The sequence below is a fragment of the Dipteris shenzhenensis genome, chromosome 13, assembly GCF_047967505.1.
Source record: "Dipteris shenzhenensis isolate YYH24624 ecotype China chromosome 13, Dip_SZ_1.0, whole genome shotgun sequence".
Lineage (NCBI taxonomy): Eukaryota > Viridiplantae > Streptophyta > Polypodiopsida > Gleicheniales > Dipteridaceae > Dipteris > Dipteris shenzhenensis.
In genome coordinates this window covers 45,733,648-45,755,809 of record NC_141608.1, presented here as the reverse complement: position 1 = coordinate 45,755,809, position 22,162 = coordinate 45,733,648, and positions in this window count along the sequence as shown.

Below are 22,162 nucleotides of genomic sequence, written 5' to 3'. Positions count from 1 at the left end.
GGGCTTATGCGATAGCTCAGAAGAGTATGTGCTCTAGGTATTTCAGAAATGGCTGGCCTTGGTTGAGAATCAGTCAGGTAGAATGCTTAAATGCCTACGGAATGACAATGGTGGAGAGTATCTCTCTCATGACTTTTAGCATTTCTGTGATACACATGGGATTAAGAGGGAGCTCACATCCCCTCGTACTCCAGAGCAAAATCTAGTTGCAAAAAAGATGAACCGTACCATTCAAGAAAGGTTGCAATGCATGCTTTCCAATGCAAGTCTTTCTGGTGGTTTTTGTGTTGAGGCAATGAAGACTATAGTGCATGTGATCAATAGATCACCTAGTAAGAGTTTGGATGGTGGTAACGGAGTGGCAAGAAGCCCTCTACAAAGACAAAGTATAAGGTGAAGAAGACCCTAGTTAAGAGGTTCTGGAAGAAGCCAACTGGTTATGAATATGCCAAACAATTAGGATTTTCTGAATTCTTATCTTGCAAAAATGCATCTTTCTGGGTTATGGTGAAAGTGGAGAGATAGGCTATCGTCTCTGGAATCCAGAAGCAAAGAAGATCATATGCAGCCATGATGTAGCCTTCAATGAGAAGAAGATGCATAAGGTACGCATGAGGGATGTGGAAATGAGGAGAATCACTTTCCAGGATGTGAATCCACCTACATATGTTGATAGACAACAAGTTGTCCATACACCAAAGAAATGGTACCACCAAGTACTCCCACAGGTATACAATCAAGGGTGGATGATGGATCATCTATTGGTGGAAATGATGAGCCAAATGTGACTGATATGCAGGTGGGACAGCAAGCTGAAATGCCCTTGAGAAGATCATCTAGAGTGTCTAGACCACTTGATAGGTTTGTTCCAGGGGTAGACTATGTGATGCTTACTGATTGCGGGGAGCCTTCTTGCTATAGAGAGGCTATGATGCATGAGGATCAACACAAGTGGGAGTATGCTATGCAATTAGAGATGAGTTCACTTATGAAGAATAAGACTTGGGACTTGGTTTCTTTGCCACACGGAAAGAAAGCATTGCCATGTAAATGGGTCTACAAGATGAAGGTCACAAGTGATGATGTGCCTAGGTACAATGCCCATTTGGTCGCTAAAGGGTTCAAGAAAGAGAAGGGTGTGGACTTTGATGAGATATTCTCTTCGGTTGTGAAGATGATCACGCTTAGATGCATGCTTGGACTAGTGGCAAGATATAGAGCTTATGCAGATGGATGTCAAGACATCTTTCTTGCATGGGGATCTGCATGAGGAAATTTCCATGGTGTAGCTAGAAGGCTTTGAAAAAAAGGGCAAAGAGCATTTAGTTTGTAAGCTAAAGAAGAGTCTCTATGGTCTTAAGCAAGCACCTAAAGAATGGTATCAGAAGTTTGATGCTTTCATTTGGTCCTAGGGTTTTAGAAGGAGTGAAATTGATCACTGCCTCTACACTAAAAGGGCTAGGGATAATAGCCTGATAATCCTGGCACTATATGCGGATGATATGCTATTGGCTAGCAAGAATACTTATGAGCTAGATGCATTAAAGGCCAAGTTGCATGAGGCCTTTGATATGAAGGATTTGGGACTTGCAGGTCATATTCTTGGTATGTGCATCACGTGTGATCGGAGTAGGAAACTCCTTTGGCTTTCACAGAAGGAGTATGTTACAAAAGTATTGCAGTGTATCATATGGAGGTGGGGAAGGCAGTGAGTACTCCATTGCCTCCATATGTGAAACTGAGTCATACAGATAGTCCCAAATCAGATGAGGAGAGGGCCATGATGTCCAAGGTTCCTTATGCATCAGCAGTTGGGAGTCTTATGTATGCTATGATAGCTACTAGATTAGACATTGCATTTGCAATGGGAGTTGTTAGCCGATATATGGCTAATCCAGGAAAGAGGCATTAGGAGGTAGTTAAGTGCATCATGAGGTACATGAAGGGTACCAAGGAGATGTGCATCTGCTTTGGTAGAGGAGACATGCTATACTTGGGTACATAGATTCAGACTATGAGCCGATATATGGCTAATCCAGGAAAGAGGCATTGGGAGGTAGTTAAGTGCATCATGAGGTACATGAAGGGTACCAAGGAGATGTGCATCTGCTTTGGTAGAGGAGACATGCGTATACTTGGGTACATAGATTCAGAGTATGCAGGGTACGTGGATAGTAGGAGATCCACTTCTGGTTATGTGTTCACCTTTGTAGGTGGTGCAATGTTGTGAATGTCTCGCGCACAGAAGTGCATTGCTTTGTCTACCACAGAGGCTGAGTATGTTGCAGCCACAGAGGGTTGCAAGGAGGCTATATGGCTTGATCAACTAGTGGGAGATTTGGGGATTCATACAGGTGTACCGACATTGCATAGTGATTCTATGAGTGCTATTCAGCTAGCACGGAATCTGGTCTTTCATGCAAAGACCAAACATATTGAGGTCAGGTACCATTTCATCAGGGAGGTACTTGAGGACAAGCGCATAGAGCTTGTCAAGGTTCATACAAATGATAACCCTGCAGATATGCTAACGAAGAGTCTACCTAGTCAACGGTTTGAGTATTGTCATGTATTGATGGGCATTGGATAGTATGCTCCCTGGTTGTTCTCCCTTAAAGGCACATTGTCCTTTAAGTGGGAGGTTCTAGGGGTTAAAGGTCACTATGCCTTTACCCCGGTTATGTACAGTACTCAAACACATATATAAATGAATGAAAAAGAAGATTATGGTGTTCTGCACCCACCACAAACTTGTGTGGCTCTCCGTTTCTCTCTCTTCTTCTTCCGTTCTTGCTTCCGTTGAGAGCACTCTCATCTTCTGCATTTTCTATTTGCAAGAAACATATTCCCATCTTCATTTGAATAATGAATGTGACTAGAATGTCGACCATGATGATTTCCCCTTCCACGAAAATTCCCTCGATTTGATGTTGGATTGACTACCTTGGTCGTACTACTTTTTATGGCAATCTCCTTCATAGTGTCCAAACTTATGATAGTAGTTGCGCTGAATGTTTGAATGTTTCGTTAACTTTTAAAGCCGTGGTGAATCTCTATCTACTCCGATGTCTTCATTTCGCCATTTCCTGTGTGAGTGGGATCTCAACATCTGGGCCTCCATTTGTAGAGTTGTCTATCCCATTGGATCCGGAACTGCCTAAAACATATGTCTACAAAGATGCTACCATTCCGTGAAGAATCAAGGGAGTTGTGATTCTCTGTGTCTTTCCGTCATCTCTTTGAAGGAAATTTCTCAAAGTTTCCAAGACCTTCTCATTGATTGCCATGTGGCATTTTGGCTAACGTTAAGTTTCCTAAGGTTCATTTTTACAAGTAAATGCAAGGGTTGACTGGCTCTTACTCCATCCTTGGATGAGATTTTGGAGTTGTGATGACAGAAGAGAGATATTTGCAGACTGTCTTGTTGAGTTCGATTATCCAGTGACGCCCATGTTTTGAGACATCCCAGGTTCTATTTTCACTAGCGATCATTGCCATAAGGCTATGATTTCTTGGATATACCTTATGCAGATCACTCTGGTTGCAGGTCATATGACCTTCCACAAATCTTCCGTAGTCTGCTCATTTACTACTGTGAAATAAACTGACTTTGCAAGATGAAGTCTAATAGTAGACTTTGCTAATGCATCCAACTCATTCCAATCATCCTCAGACGTATTTGTAGGCTTAGCTTCAATACTTGCCAAGGGTTTAATCTGCTTATTTTGAATAAGCACATCCCTTATCTTTTCTTTCCACAAAGAAAAGTTTGTCCCGTCAAACTTTTAATGCTAAAATCTCCTTTTTAGACATGGAACAGGATGCCATGATGCAAATGAAGCAGAATCCCAAATGCTAGTGCCTACAAGAGAGAATCACACCAAATACCAGGTGCACCCAAATGTGTATGCCACAATAGAGTGAAATATCACCAAAACTCAAAGCTTAAAGCATCAAAAGATGCAGCTGACTCGTGCACATGTACTATGCATCCATATGAGCAAATCTGGCCCAAAAGAAAATGCCAACTGCAATGGCAATCCAAAATGCCAATAAGTGCCAAATGGCTCAAGCATAAACACTGTCCATGGGGATATGCATTACCAATATCTCATCCAAGAGAGCATAACACTATTAGTGCATCACCTGCAATGTGTCAAAGCTGCCCCTCAGCATAAAATAGCATCCATGTGCAAAGCGTCCATAAAAATAGCATCCCACAAGGCAATCTAGGCCTATCAATGCATTCAATAAGGATCGCAATGCATCCAAACGGCCTATAAATCATCCATTGCAACCCAATGCACACCACGAATGAGCGCACATGGCTCAAATTGCAACCAGAGTGATCTGCATAAGGTGTGCTCAAGAAATCATGGTCCCACGGCAATGACTGTTACGAAAAATAGAACCTGAGATGCCTCAAAACATGGGCACCATTGCATCATCGGACTCAGCAAGAAAATTTGTAAATATCTCTCTTCTGCTGGAACTCCAAAATCCCAACTAATGAGTGAGAAATGGGAGTCAACACTTATCCATTGCCATGTGGCATAAATCTAAGGTTTCAAAACCTTAGAATGAAAAATACATATAACAGAGAGACGAAATCCAATACATAGAGATCTATAACTCTAAAAATACTCCACCAATCATGCAATAATTGACAGGTAGGGGTTTTAGGCATCCAGAACGCAATGGGATAGATAGTTTTGGAAACCGTGGTTCCAATCACTAGGTCTAACACACAGACTAAAAAACGATTTTGGAAACTAAACTGTTTGTAAACTCCACCAGAGTACGAATGATGAGCAACATAGAAGTTTTAGGACCTCTTGAGTCCACCGGAACTGACAAATTTGCAAATGGTTGCTCCAAACTTGAGTTCTAACACCCGGGCAGAAAAACATAGAAACTGACACAGTGAGTTAGAAATCCAATGAAATGATCCCAATTCACGAATGAAGGTGTTTCCAAGCTCCTGAAGTGAAGTGGACACCAAAAGCAGGCAATAGTTGCCTCTACAAGTCAATACGAAGTCTCTGTCGTTGAACGAAACAGGGAAATGCTTAAAAAATGACTTTTTCTTTGAAACAACTTAACAGGCTCTCAAAACCACTTCACAAAACCAAAGTGACTTTTCCAAAGGTCTCTGCACACTCGGATGCAAGTAAAGTCGACCACAAAGCTTCCCACAGAGCTTCTCCTTCCTCCCACAGAGCTGTTGAGTTTCCAAGCATTCATGCACGCTCAACTAGATCACCCAAGCTCTGATACTAGTTGAGAGTGCTCTCAATGGAAGCAAGAATGGAAGAGGGAGAGAGAGAAATAGAGAGCCACACAAGTTTTGCTAGGTGGAGAATGGACCTAATCTTCTTTTTCATTCATTTATATATGTGTTTGAGTATTGTACATAACTAGGGTAAACGCACAGTGACCTTAAACCCCCACATGCTCACCACTTCAGATGATGCATATTCCCAGGATTGGATTTTGGATTCTGATGCTTCATTCCATGTTACTCCCCATAGGGAATGGTTCTCCAGTTATGACAATGGAAAGACAAGTTGTGTGCACCTTGGAAATAACTATGCATGTGACATAGTGGGAGTAGATGATATAAAGTTTTCTTATGCAAACGGGTCTGCATTTGTTTTGAAAAATGTGAGACATGTGCCTAAGTTGACCAAGAGTCTTATTTCAACGGGTCAACTAGATGATGCTGGTTTTCATACCACTTTTGGCTTTCAGAGTTGGAAAATTCAAAAGGGCTCTATGGTTTTGGCCAGGGGTGCCAAGTGTGGGACTTTGTATCCCTTACATGTGTCAGGGGTGTTTGATCATGTTGTTGCAATAACCGAGTAGCCAAGTACTTCTTTGTGGCATTACAGGTTGGGACACATGAGCTAGAATGGAATGAAACTCTTATGCCATTTGGGTTATGTACCGCATTTGAGTTTTTTTTATTTTGAATTTTGTGAGCCATGTCTCTATGGGAAGCAGACTAAATCAGCCCATAAAAGAAGGGGAAAGAAAGAGCTTGAAAGGCTTTATTTGGTGCATTTAGACGTATGTGGTCCCATGCCTACACGGTCATTTGGCGGGGCTGAATACTATGTGGCATTCATTGATGATGCAACTAGGAAAGTGTGGGCTTGTGTTATAGCTTGGAAGAGAGATGTGTTCCAAGTATTTCAAAAATGGCTGAAAATCAATCAAGTAGAATGCTTAAACGCCTACACAACTGATAATGGTGGAGAGTATATCTCTCATGACTTTCGGCATTTTTGTGATACACGTGGGATTAAGAGGGAGCTCATTTCCCCTCGTACTCTAGAGCAGAATCCAGTTGTAGAACAGATGAACCGCACCATTCAGGAACCGTTGCAATGTATGCTTTCCAATGCAAGTCTTTCTAGTGGTTTTAGGGTAGAGGCAATGAAGACTACAGTGCATGTGATCAATAGATCACCTAGCAGGAGTTTGGATGGTGGTATTCCTGAAGAGGCATGGAGTGGCAAGAAGCCCTCTTACTCTCATTTGCGTATGTTTGGGTGTGAGGCATATGCACATGTGCCAAAAGAGCTTCGGAAGAAGCTAGATCATAAGTCTAGGAAATGCATCTTTTTGGGTTATGGTGAAAGTGGAGAGATGGGCTATCGTCACTAGGATCTAGAAGCAAAGAAAATCATATGAAGCCATTGACAAAATATGAAGAGGGGAGAGAAGAAGATTGGAGATGAGGAGAGAGGGCATAGCTAGAGAGCACACCACAAATGACTAATTGTACACTAGATTTAGTTGAAAAAATAGAATATATACAAACCCTTTTAGGGTTGGGGTTAGGGGTTATAACCCTTTCCTTTATAGCACTCTATAAGGTTAGTGCTATGCACATATGATCACGTGATGGTGCTATGCATACATGATCACATAATGTTGAGCGTGAACTCTCAACACCTTCCCTCAAGATCAACATCATGAAGTAAACCTTCCCTCAAGACGATGATTCTGGGGAATCGAAGAAGGACTGAGCATTATATTCCATCACACCCCTTTAATGGGAATGTCCTTCCTCTTCATCAAACCAAGAGCTAATCGATGTTTCTCGAAAAGCTCTTTACCGAGTGGTTTGGTAAAGATGTCTGCAACATTCTCTTTGCTATCACAATGCTGTAGTGTGATGTCACCAAGTAACACTCTTTCTTTGATGAAGTGCTCTCTAACATCAATGTGCTTTGTCCTAGAGTGACATACTGGATTCTTGGCCAATGCTTGAGCCGATTGATTATCATAGTATATTGTTGTTGGCTTTGACTCATCAAAGTAATCTATTTTTGACAATAGTCTTCTGAGCCATATAGCCTCACATGCACCTGTAGTGAGTGCTCTATATTCTGCTTCAGTTGAAGACAAAGAAACGGTTGGCTGTTTGTTTGACAACCATGATATAGCACCTTGACCAAGGAAAAATGCATATCCCTGTGTCGATCTCCTGGTCTCATGATCTTTGGCATAGTCACTGTCACAGTATCCATGGAACCGTGGATGACTTCCTCTGTATTCTATCCCAAACTATCTTGTACCTTTGATGTATCTCAAGACTCTTTTGGCTACATTCCAGTGAGACTATTTTGGATTTGCCATAAACTGTGCTAGTGAGCTTATTGCATAACAAATATCTGGCCGTGTGATTGTCAGATATATAAGAGATCCGATGAGCTGCCTATAGTATCTGTCATTGATTGTAGGCTTTTTTGAATCTTTAGTAAGTTTCAAACTTTGTTCCATGGGAGTGGCTGCAATCTTGCAATCTGCCATATGAAACTTCTTCAAGAGATTGTCAACATACTTGAGCTGACTCATGAATGTGCTATCTGAATTTCTCCCTGTTCTGTAGATGACTGTGAAATCAATGCTTCTATCTCCTGCATAGGTGAGGTTTTCCATTCTGATTCCTCATCAAAGATTACATCTCTGGAGATAATGACTTTGTGGTTGATGGGATCATACAATTTGTATGCTTCGCTTTCTTCACTATAGCCAACCATGATGCATTTGTGTGACTTCACATCCAATTTCCTGCGATGATCATCATGTATGTGAGCATATGCTATGCAACCAAATATGCAGAGATGCCCAATGTGTGGCTTGTGTCCAGTGAATGCTTCATAAGGAGTCATACCCTGTATCGGTTCGGTAGTAAGCCGATTAAGCAAATAGTTTGCTGTAGCTATTGCTTCTGCCCAATACTGATTCAGAAGATGCTTTCACTAAGCATTGCTCTAGCACTATCTGCTAAAGTCCCATTCTTCCTTTCAGCTCTTGCATTCTGATGAGGAGTATCTGCACATGTGAATTGTCTTCAAATGCCATGATTTCTACAAAAGTTCATGAATGCTGAAGACATGTATTCACCTCCTCTGTCTGATCTCATGACCTTGATCTTTCTGCCTGTCTGGTTTTCTCCCATGGCTTTGAATTCTTGAAATCTAGAAAACACTTCAAATTTCTCTTTTAGAAAGTAGACCCAACAATATCTGCTGTAGTTGTCGATGAAGGTCAAGCAATAAAGTGAACCATTGATGCTGCAGGTCTCGCATAACCCCATACATATGTATGTATCAAATCAAGAATACCTCATGCACGAGAGGTACTTTTGGCAAAGTTGGTTCGCTTTTGTTTGCCGAGGCAGCATGCTTTGCAAACTTTTCCAAGAAACTGTAGCTTCAGAATCCCAATTGCCATATTTTGAATCTTGAGATCTAACAAATACTTGAAGTTGACATGACCATATCTCTTGTGCCATTTTGCAAATAGTGGCATCTGTTGCGGTTGAGCTGACATGGCATGCTTATCTAATACTGTAGCTAGTATTCTATATAAGCATCCTTCCTTGACACCTTTTGCTACTAGCTGACATCTTTTGGATTTGTCTCTAGTAGTGCATTCATCATTGTTAAAGATGACTTTGTAATTGTGTTCCGTCATTTGACCTACTGACAAAAGGTTCTTGCTGAGCTTCGGAACATAGAGCACATCTTTCACTAATCCTTTCATACTAGTGAAATCGTTCATAGGGATAACGCTTGTCCCTTGAACTAGATTCGGTGTATTGTCTGCTGTGTAGATGACATTTTTCTGACCTTCTAATGGTTTCATCTTTGTGAACCATTCCTAATGATTTGTCTTGTGAGATGATGCATCGCTATCGATGTACCAAGGATCCTGTTCCACTTGGTCGACTTGACAGCTGTAATCCTCTTTGGGATTGAAATCAATGTCTAGGTGCATTGTATCAGTCTGATGCAATTCCTCGCTTGCAAGAAACATATTTCCATGTTCATTTGCAAAATGACTGTGACTAGAATGTCCACCACGATGATTTCCTCTACTCGGGAATTCCCTCGATTACTATTGAATTGACCGCCTTGGTCGTACTGCTTCTTGCAGTAATCTCTTTCATAGTGTCCAAACTTGTGACAGTAGTTGCACTCAATGTTTGACACATTGGATAGCAGGAGATCCACTTCTGGTTATGTGTTCACCTTTACAGGTGGTGTAGTGTCATGGATGTCTCGTGCACAGAAGTGCATTGCTTTGTCTACCACATAGGCCGAGTATGTTGCAACCACAAAGGGTTGCAAGGAGGCTATATGGCTTGATCGGCTAGTGAGAGATTTGGGGATTCATACAGGTGTACAGACATTGCATAGTGATTCATTCAGCTAGCACGGAATCTGGTCTTTCATGCAAAGACCAAACACATTGAGGTTAGGTACCATTTTATCAGCAGGGAGGTACTTGAGGACAAGCACATAGAGCTTGTCAAGGCTCATATAGATGATAACCCTGCAGATATGCTGACAAAGAGTCTACCTAGTCAATGGTTTGAGTATTGTTGTGTATTGATGGGCATTGGATAGTATGCTCATTGGTTGTCCTTCCTTAAAGGCACATTGGCCTTTAAGTTGGAGGTTGTGGGGGTTAAAGGCCACTGTACCTTAACCCCGGTTATGTACAACACTCAAACACATATATACATGGATGAAATAGAAGATTAGGGTGTTCTGCACCCACCAAAAACTTGTGTCTCTCAAGCTCCTTCTCTCCCTCTCAGCTTCCATTGTGTCCTCACAAGCAGTGCCAATGTGGCAGGTGAGATGTCACTAATGATGTGGACCTTTGACTTGGTCAAAGAAGATGTGGTAGTGATGAGTCAGCTGATGATGTGGCATGGGTGATGTGGATGTTGATGTGACACACTGATAGCTGGCAAATGAGTCAACAATGATGTGGCACATTAACAGCTGGCAGATGAGTCAACAATGATGTGGTAGGATAAGGGTGATGTGGTAGATAGGCTACCACATGTCAAGCTTGATGATGTGGCACTGATAGCTAGCCAACCTTGTATAGTTAAAAGATTGCTAGGTGTCGATGAGAAAACCAACCAAGGAGAAGATAAGTAGAATCTTTAAAGATTCTGTTGATGTGCGAGACGGAGGTGCCGAGTCGATGAAGGCAGACTAGAGTTGCAGGAGTGCCTTGAGTTGAGCACTAGATGGAAGCATTGTTGAAGATTGGGCTAGCGAGGGAGTCCATGAGTCATTGTGCATGGAGGCTCGTTGTGCTAGTCATGAATGTCGTTGGAGTCGTGGATGGTCATGAGCATCGCTCTGAAGGTTTGTTTGGAGAGGCGCTAGGAGCTAGATGGTGTTGTTGCTTTATGAGTCGCTATTGGAGTGCCTAAGCATTCGAGTCACCATTAGAGCCGATTTTGCGCTCATAGGAGGCTTGTGGCAACCTGTGGAGAGGCCGTTTTTGTGATTGTAGATTGGAGACAGTTGGTGAGTTTGTTGACCAGCTGCAGGGAGAGCATTATTGGAGTCCATCATTCAATCGAGCTAGAGCGTTGATGGGCATTTGGGCCGTAGATGTTGTGCACAATAGGCACTGGTGGTGATCTCATTCATCAAGCCTCGCCATGGAATAACATCTAGATTGGGTACGCTGGGGCTGACTCAAGCTTGGCGCATATAGAGAGAGGGTCGGCTGCCTACCCATCGTGTGCAGTCCCATGTGAGTAGAGGAGGTTGAGCAAGGTTTTTGCATTACTAGAGCCATGCGTGGAGCTAGGAGGACTATGTTAAGTCTTGACCTATTGAGTTTCCTAGTCATTTCTCTACACCCTCAGACTTGCTTCTACTTGCCATGAAGATGAAGATGGTGAGGCTTGCAGTCGACGTTGATGGTGGCTGCGTTTGGAAGTCTTTGGAGTCGAAACTGTTTTGGCTTTGTTGCTTTGAGTTGTTTGGATGCTCAGTCGACTAAGCATCGTTGATGATGGCACAGTTGCAGTTGATGCTCAGAAGGCCAAGTCTATAAGCTCATTGTAGTTGAGCTTGCCTAGCAGCCGCATTGAGTGAACAGTCCATGTGCTTGACCTCTTCTTGGTTTCTTTTACTCTCAGAATCAAGATAGTCTCTCTCTTTCTCTCACAAAATCTCTAAGACACACAAACTTATCTCTCTCACACGAAAGAGCCTCTTCCTCACAATGAATATCTCACTTCTCTCTCTCAATGAAGAAATAGTAATGGAATGAACACACACAATACTCTCTCACACTTAATGGAAATCCTCAAAGAAATTAAGGGAATTCTCTCTACGAAAGTGAAGGGAAGGATCTCACGATCACTCAAGAGAACTCACAAACTTTGAATTACTCTCGCATTCTCAATGATTGTAATGCCTCAGCGAAAGGCAAGGATTCTCTGATACCATGACAAAATATGAAGAGGGGAGAGGAGAAGAGAAGAGATGAGAAGAGAAGGCACAGCTAGAGAGCACACCACAAATGACTAACTATAGACTAGATTTAGTTGAAAATGTAGAATATATACAAACCCATCTAGGGTTAGGGTTAGGGTATCTAACCCTTTCCTTTATAGCACTCTATATGTGTTAGTTCTATGCACATGTAATCACATGATGTTGAGCGTGGTCTCTCAACAGAGGATTTAATGTTTTAGTTGATCACACAATTGATCTAGACATAGATATATGCCAAAGTGCATATACATCATTTTATTTATTTGATGAGAATGTAGAGGAATTTTTGAAAAGCGCGTGGTGTACAACTTCAGTCCAAGTTAGCTACTATTAGCAAAGTAAAAAGAGTGTTCTAATGCCAAAGGGCCATTGCATGATTGGGTGTAGCCATTTTTTATGAAGTTCAGGGAATACATTGCATATGGCTAACTTGGTTGATTTGAATTCATTTAACTTATGAATTTCTCAATGGAATTTGATAAACTTGGTGTCTAAACTAGTCTACACATTTTGAAGTTAAATCTAAGATTAGAAAATTATGCAATTGGCATCTTTAATGAGATCATTAAACTATTGTAAATGCTATAGTGCCTATGAAGCATGCAGCTTGGTGGACTATATAGCATATCCAAAAAAAATTAAAAACTTTATATAATTTTTCCACACATATATGGAAGCTCCTATTGTTTATTTGAAAGTGCACTACTTGATCTTCCCACAAACCAAAGGATGCAACCAATTGAGAACCTTTGATATGGTTGAGGGGTCTCCAATATTGTGCTGCAATTCTGTGCATACCTTTAAGGGCAACCTCAACTAATTTTTTCATTTGGTCAGAAAGGAGAACTTTTTGAAAAATTGTACCCAAACTTATGGAGCTAGTGCATGGTGGTGAAATTTGTAACTTAGTTCACACATAAATGGATTCAATAGAAAAACTAAATTCATACATGGGCAATGCTCTTTGAATAAATCCCACATTTTTTATCATTTTGCATTGGTTCCTTTTAGAGTCACTACCTTGCAATGATTCCCATAAGCTTGTCCAAGGTGGTTCCATTTATTAATGCACATCATCAAGCCCACTAGCGAGCCATTTCGCCTTTTGCTTTCTTCAGCCATTCTGGGCCTCTTTGCACTCGCTTCGAGGGAACATGTATAGCCGAAAACAACAAAACAAGGCTGTTAGTTTGTCCCAAAATTTGACAATTCCCTGTTGCATTCAAAATTTTCACTAAATTTACTTCTCCCACGATGTTAAATCCATTATGTGCTCATAGCACCATATCTCAACACAGTCCCACGTCTATACCATCCATTGCTAAAAGTCAAAGGTGCATTTCAAGATCATATCTCCTTTTGTCTCTAGTAGTGGGTGGCAACTATTCTTTTGACTACCTTTAGAAGAATTTGAGTTCCTTTTATGGCTCACACCCATTTTTCTAAAGAGTCACCTATAATCCCAAAAGTGGTATTCCGAATTCTCCTTAACTTTTTCCTACAAATAGGGTAAGTAAAATTTGAAGAGTGGTTTGCTTTGAACCAAGAGCTTCTAGGCTGAGTCTAATTCTCTATTACCACTTGATGTGTTGCCTTTATGTCGAGTCTCCTCCACATTATCGCCTTCTCTCCCATGTGAGAAATCTTCCTCCATTGAGAAGTCTTCTTCTAGTTTTCAACACCTTCTACAAAAGTCTCTAATGAAGAGGTATGCCCCTACTTTGCTGAGTGACACATAGTTGTTTTGAAGGCTACCTTCGAAAGCAACATTACCTAGTTGGATTTTATATCTCTGCTACTACCATCACATTCCTAAGAGGAAGCATTCTAGGAATATTTTTGTGCTAGAATACTTTCTGCATACTCTTAAAAGATCTAGGAATTCACTGCAAGCGATTCAACTATTTCTTATCTAATCTATCTGACTACTTTGCAAGACCTTGAACATTTCCCATGACACACTTTACACTATTTTAGAGTTTTTTGGTTAAGATTATATAGCTTATGTGAAGTTGACATGTGTGGACATCCCTTTTTATTGACCTTGTCCATAGTTTTACATTACATTTCTTTGATCTTCTCCATGCAAGGTGGCACTTGGTCAAATATTTACCTATATTTATTGACAACTATTGTGAGAGTAAATTTATTATAGCACTTTGTTATTATTGGGTACTACAAGGAGTTGTTGCCATATATTGGCTATGCGTTTCTATTCTTTTCACATGGGAAAATGAGGGTGTTTAGTGCTTCATTACTTATATATTTTTTAATTCTCCAAGATTTCCTACTTGTTGATTACTCTTTCTTTGTACACCTTGGGCTTCAATGGCTAGAGAAATATCCACTATGAGAAGTTTGATCCCAAGATCTTTCAAGCATAGAAAACACATGTTTTTCATGCTTGAAAGGGTTATTGCTATATGTTAATGGGAAGACACCCAATCCAAAGAGTTCAAATGATCAAGGGTGTATTGCCATATCTTAATGGGAAGACACCCACTCCAAAGAGTGCAAATGAATTTGAGGAAAATGATTGTTCTCAAGCTATATTTTTTCTTCACTAAGATAAAAGGCCTATCCTTAATTTTGATGAGCTCTCAATGGCAAAACAAAAATGGGATCAATAGGAGAAGTCACTACTCTAGTGATTTATTTGTTCTTAATATCATGACTTTATTTAAGTTTGTATTCTCATTTTTTAGTGGTAATCTTAGAAACAACATGCATATAGTTTCTCTACATTTGTAATAGCATGGCACCAAGGGGAGGTGTTGAGATATGGTGCCATGCGCACATGAATTAGAGGCTAAGGTATGGTATAGGAAAGAATCACAATAGCCACCGTAGGATGTGGACTACATGATATGGAGATGTGGATCAAGGATATCCACAAGGAGAGATGAGGATCGGGGGATCCCACAGATGTTGACTATTCAAAGGGCACTCTCTATATAAGAGGCCTATCATGTAATGTTGAGTAGGGAGAAATGCACTCAAGATTTTGTTTATGAGTCCAAGCTAATCTATCTTGGAACCTAATTGACTCGAGGTGGATGTCATGAGCAGTCTCTTCATTATGTCTCCACATAGGTTCCATCCACCTTAGAGCGCTCCATCGATGCTGAGGCACACATGTTTTCTCACTCCTGGTAACCACTAGTGGTCCAAGGTGCTCAAGTTGTAAGGCCCCCATATGAGGAGAAGCCATGTGTGAGCCTAGGACACTGGATGGATCCTGACTTGCATGTCAGATGAGGTCTATCAATGAGACCGTTGATGGTAGAAAGGTGATTGTGTGGGAGCCCCTTATTCTTGCTGGGGCCTAGAGGCCAGTTGGCCTTCCCAGTGGGGGTTCGGGAGCGAGATCCCCTGAGGCAACGATATAGGAAATATTCCTTGAATATTCCATGGATGACTAGTCGGTTCCATTGACTAGGTTGACAAGTCGGCTTCACCGACTAGGTTGATTGGTCGGTTCCACCGACTACATTGATCCGACTACTGCCGTCATAGCTATACAGAGGCGACCTCCCCAGTCCATTGCTCCATATCAGATCTTCCAGCCTAGTAGCTCTTCACCTAGTATCTGTCTAGATCGCCATGGAAGCTCCACTGTGGGAGTGCATGGGTGGACGGAGCCATCATCTGTACTACATCAGTATTGAAGGAAAATTTTGTTCATCTCCAGTTTGCTATGTACTCTCTATTCTTTGTTCAATTTTTGTTTCATTGCGCCATGTAATTTAACATGGTATCAAAGCCCAGGTGGCTCTAAGGATCAAAGAATAGAAGAGAGGCGAGGTCTTCAACAGCATACGGAGTGATGGCAATAGGAAGCGGCTCAACAGGAAGCGGCTCAAGTTCAGCACAGCTATGCTGCTGCACCAACAATCCAGGCATTGAGGATTTGCCCACCAGCCTTCACTGAAGGCAAGCCACATGGTATGAACTACACTTTGTCGAAGTTTAAAATTACTTCTATTCTGGATTCATATGAGCTTCTGGAGACAGTACTGGGGATTGACCCAGAACCACAAGGAACCCTCGACCCATCATTTGTACTACATCAGTATTGAAGGAAAATTTTGTTCATCTTTAGTTTGCTGTGTATCTCTATTCTTTGTTCAGTTTCTGTTCTACTGCACCGTGTAATTTAACATAAGAGACATGGTATTAATTGAACAACATGCTACATAAGTAGAGTAGTGTATCAATTAAAGAAGAAGACTCTTTGAACTTGCTTAACCTCTTGTATATATGACATGCTTTAGATAAGCATGCCACTTCCTCTGTATGCTTTGCAACTTGGCCATCCTCACACAATGACCAATACAAGGCTGCAACCCTTACTCAATTGATTTGTACATGGATTATTTGGGCTTCCTTTAAACATGCTTTTTGCTTCTCTTTACCTCCAACTCATGAGGATAGAAACATCTCCTCCTTTGGCAGTGAGGACATTGCTCTCAACGATGGTGGATGTATGAGAAAAGGATGATCTCACCTCTTGCCTTATATGAGGGTCAAGGGCAATGCCTTACTCTCTGGTGCTCTTCTTCAGTCTATTGATTGCGACCTCCACCACCAAGAAGATAATCACGTGTCTACTTGTCGCCTTTATCATCGTCTTCATCAACCAATCCTCCTCCTCTGGTGAATTATCTGATCCTCCTCATTGTCCTGGCTGTGAGGCTGGAGAGAGCACTTGAAGGTGTTGGCTGTGTGGAAGGCCATTGAAGGTAGTTGAAGGTTCGAAGCTTTGGGCTAAGGCTTTGAGGCACTATAGGAGTATACGTGTTGGCTGTAAGGGCTGGGTTCAGATGCTAGCCTGTGGCTCTAGACGGAGGCTTTAGATGGAGCTTCTCATTTGCAACAACTGGCGGTGACACCTGATCGATGGCCAACATAAGAGGCATCTTTCCATCGTTGTTCCATTTTCCCAACAATTCACTGATCATCGACCTCTTCACTATTAGAAACTCTTGCCAGACATTGTTGTCATGCCCAAGATGTAAGGTAGTGTTGCCTTGTCCATCTTTAATATCTAGCTTCACTCCTTCCCGTCCCAATAAGAGTGCACAAGCCCCAACATCGTCTTTCCATGCTGCAAGCATCAGTGGTTTTTGACCATCTCATCACCCTTGAAAGTCATTGAAGCTGAGACTCAATCCAATGAGTTCTGTATAGGGCTCTAGCTGCTCTTTCTCCCCAACAGCAGTAGTCTCCAGCTTCTATGTTGCTGTCTATAGCTTGGCGGCTACTGCTGTTTAGCCAGGTGGCCATATGCTGTGTAGAAGGGCTAGACTTAGATCTAGCGAGGTCGATGAAACTATGGAGTGTGACACTCATTGATAGATAGATAGGCTGTAGATATTTTCCTTGGAGCTTGCATAAACTGACTTACCAACCCAATAGCATAGCTCAAATCTGGCCTGGTAATAGTCATGTAAATCAAACTTCCTACTATGCGTCTGTACATAGTAGGGTCTTCCATAAGCTCACCTGCATCTGCGCTCAGCTTCACATTCTGCTCCAAAGGAACTGAAATAGGCTTACAGCCTGTCATCCCATATTTGGACAGCATGTCTAGTCCATACTGCCTCTGCAAGAGCTGTATCCCACTTGGTGATCTAATCACCTCAATGCCCAAGAAATAACGCAGCTCTCCCAAATCCTTCATCTCAAACTTCTGCCTCAATAGCATTTTCACATGAAGGATATCTTCATCACTATCACCTGTGATGATCAAATCATCAACATAAATGACAAGCAGCATAATTCCTTTCTCTGTTTTTCTCACATAGAGTGAGAAATCTGCCTTGGAAATCTGAAAGCCAATAGTGACAAGATACTGTCCTATCTTGTCAGACCATGCTCTAGGTGCTTGCTTCAAGCCATACAAGGCTTTCTTCAACCTGCAAACAAACTCAGGATGAATAGGATGAACATGACCTGCTGGCTGCTCCATAAAGACCTCTTCTTGCAAATCACCATGCAAGAAGGCATTCTTTACATCCATCTGATGTAAAGACCATCCCTTTGATGCAGCCATAGCAATGGCTGCGCTTACGGTTGCCATCCTTGCAACCGGGCTGAAAGTTTCTTCATAATCAATGCCATATGTCTGTGCATACCCCTTGACAACTAATCTTGCCTTGTATCTATTCACAGAACCATCTACATTATGCTTGATCTTATAAACCCACTTACATCCAATTGCATTCTTGTCTTTAGGCAAAGGCACCAATTCCCATGTAGCATTTGCATCCAAGGCATCCATTTCTTCATCCATGGCTTTCTCCCATTTTTCATTTCCCATGGCTTGCTCAAAAGAAGGAGAAAAGAAGTGGGTTCTGGTTCCTGTATCACTTTGACCATATAGGCATAATGAATGGCTGTAAATCCATCATATTTCAGCCTATCCACAGGATACCTAACCCTGGTAGACCTGCGCAAAATAGGCTCACTTCCAGGTGCTCTCAAAACATCCCTAGTCTTCCTTACTCCAGGTGTAACAACAGAAGGAATACCCAACTCATCATCAATGCTCTGTTCTGAGCCACTGGATTCGAGTACTCACTGCCTTCCCCCCCTCCATATTGAAACGCTGCAATACTTTTGTAACATACTCCTTCTGTGAAAGCCAAAGGAGTTTCCTACTCTGATCATGCGTAATGCGCATACCAAGAATATGACCTGCAAGTCCCAAATCCTTCATATCAAAGGCCTCATGCAACTTGGCCTTTAATGCATCTAGCTCATAAGTATTCTTGCTAGCCAATAGCATATCATCCACATATACTGCCAAGAGTATGAGGCTATTATCCTTAGCCCTTTTAGTGTAGACACAGTGATCAATTTCACTCCTTCTAAAGCTCTGGGACTGAATGAAAGCATCAAACTTCTGATACCATTCTCTAGGCGCTTGCTTAAGACCATAGAGACTCTTCTTCAGCTTGCAAACTAAATGCTCGTTGCCCTTTTCTTCACAGGCTTCCAGTTGCACCATGTAAATTTCCTCATGCAGTTCCCCATGCAAGAAAGCTGTCTTGACATCCATCCGCATAAGCTCCATATTTTCTACTGCCACTAGTCCAAGCATGCATCTAAGTGTGGTCATCTTCACAACTGGAGAGAATATCTCATCAAAGTCCACACCCTTCTCTTGCTTGAACCCTTTAGCGACCAAATGGGCCTTGTACCTAGGCACATCATCACCTGTGACCATCTTGTAGACCCATTTACATGGCAATGCTTTCTTTCCATGTGGCAAAGAAACCAAGTCCCAAGTCTTATTCTTCATAAGTGAACTCATCTCTGATTGCATAGCATACTCCCACTTGCATTGATCCTCATGCATCATAGCCTCTCTGTAGCAAGAAGGCTCTCCGCAATCAGTAAGCATCACATAGTCTACCCCTGGAACAAACCTATCAGGTGGCCTAGACACTCTAGATGATCTTCTCAAGGGCATTTCAGCTTGCTGTCCCACCTGCATATCAGCCACATTTGACTCATCATTTCCACCAATAGATGATCCGTCATCTACCCTTGATTGTATACCTGTGGGAGTACTTGGTGGTACCATTTCTTGCACATTTGGTGCATGGACAGCTTGTTGTCTATCAACATATGCAGGTGGATTCACATCCTAGAAAGTGATTCTCCTCATTTCCACATCCGTCATGGGTGCCTTATGCATCTTCTTCTCATCGAAGACTACATCATGGCTGCGTATGATCTTCTTTGCTTCTGGATCCCAGAGACGATAGCCCATCTCTCCACTTTCACCATAACCTAGAAAGATGCATTTCCTAGACTTAGGATCTAGCTTCTTTCGAAGCTCTTTTGGCACATTTGCATATGCCTCACACCCAAATATACACAAATGAGAGTAAGAGGTCATTGTCACTATCATGTGTGACTGCATTGATCTCCTCGATCTTCACTTTTCCTTTGTCCTCCCTTGGACTCTCTTCCTTCTGATTTGCACCCCAATTTGCATTCTTTTTCTTATCCTTTTGCTCTGTTTTCAGCTTGTAGCAATCCTTTTTCATATGGCCCTTCTTGCCATAGTGGTAACACTCAATGTTCCGTGGAAGAGGATGCCATGATGCAAATGAAGCAAAATTCCCTAATGCTCGTGCCTGCAAGAGAGAATCACACCAAATACCAGGTGCATCCAAATGTGTATGCCACAATAGAGTGAAATATCACCAAAACTCAAAGCCTCCTCAAAGCTCAAAGCATCAAAAGATACAGCTGACTCATGTGCATGTGCTATGCATCCATATGAGCAAATCTGGCCCAAAAGAAAATGCCAAGTACAATGGCAATCCAAAATGCCAATAAGTGCCAAATGCCTCAAGCATAAACACCATCCATGGGCATATGCATTATTAATATCTCATCGAAGAGAGCATAACACTATCAGTGTATCACCTGCAATGTGTCAAAACTATCCCTCAGCATAAAATAGCATCCATGTGCAAAGCGTCCATAAAAAATAGCATCCCACAAGGCAATCTGGGCATATCCGCGCATCCAATAAGGATCGCAATGTATCCAAATGGCCTATAAATCATCCACTACAACCCAATGCACACCACGAATGAGTGCACACGGCTCAAACTGCAATCAGAGTGATCTGCATAAGGTATGCTCAAGAAATCATGGTCCCACGGCAATGACCGCTACTGAAAATAGAACCTGAGATGCCTCAAAATATGGGCGCCATTGCATAATCGGACTCAGCAAGACAATATACAAATATCTCTCTTCTACTGGAACTCCAAAATCCCAACTGATGAGTGAGAAATGGGAGTCAACACTTATCCATTGCCATGTGGCATAAATCTAAGGTTTCAAAACCTTAGAATGAAAAATGCATAACAAAGAGATGAAATCCAATACATGGAGATCTATAACTCTGAAAATACTCCACCGAATGGTGCAAGAACTGACAAGTAGGGGCTTTTAGGCGTTTAGAACACAATGAGATAAACGGTTTTGGAAACCGTGGTCTCAATCACTGGGTCCAACACACGGACTGAAAAACGTTTTTGGAAATAGAACTATTTGTAAACTCCACCAAAGTGTGAATGATGAGCAACATAGAAGTTTTAGGACCTCCTGAGTCCATCGGAACTAACAGATCTGCAAATGGTTGCTCTAAACTTGAGTTCCAACACTTGGACAGAAAAACGTAGAAACTGACACAATGAGTCAGAAATCCAATGAAATGATCCCAAATTCAAGAATGAAGTTGTTTCCAAGCTTTCGAAGTGAAGTGGACACCAAAAGCAGGCAATAGTTGCCTCTACAAGTCAATACAGAGTCTTTGTCGTCAAACAGAATAGGAAAAGCTTAAAAAATGACTTTTTCTTTGAAAACACTTAATAGGCTCTCAAAACCACTTCGCAAAACCAAAGTGACTTTCCAAAGGTTCCTTCAAGGTCTTTGCGCACTCGGATGCAAGTAAAAGCTTCCCACAGAGCTTCTCCTTCCTCCCATAGAGCTACTGAGCTTCTAGGCATTCACACACGCTCAGCTAGATCACCCGGGCTCTGATACCAGTTGAGAGTGCTCTCAACGGAAGCAAGAACGGAAGAGGGAGAGAGAGAAACAAAGAGCCACACAAGTTTTTGGTGGGTGTAGAACACCCTAATCTTCTTTTTCATTCATTTATGTATGTGTTTGAGTATTGTACATAACCGGGGTAAAGGCACAGTGACCTTTAACCCCCACAATAGTCATCTCCTAATCGGCCATCTTTCTCAAAGATACGTTGATCTACCACCTTCTTTGGAGCCTTCTAACTATTGCGAGTTGGTTTAGCAGCCATACGATGCTCCATCTCTTGGCTTTAGTAAGCTGGCCTTCCTTGTTTTACATTTGGAATCTATAGCATGACATCTATTACACATGGAAAATTAGACGCATGCCAATACAATGAGCTAGAATGCCATGTTTGTATGATGATCAACCAAAGGCTATTTAGAGAAGCATGGACAACTAGGAGGAGCTTTGGCGTTGACCTGCAATAAGGGAGGCATCATCACATAAACTTGGGTGCTAACGAGCTAATCAACAATAGTTGAAGACCCTGGTGATAGCGAGAACTAAGAAGATGGGAGGAAGACGATGCATGAGTGTGGAAATCAAACCCCTCTATTATATACTGCTATGGTAATGTTACACTACTAGTAATGATTCAAGTTTGTGGAAGCAATAGCCTTATACACCTCTCGATCGGCTCTATTTTAACGGTTCTTTTGACTTGAGCAGTTGCATTTCATGATCATATACAAGCAACTACATAACAT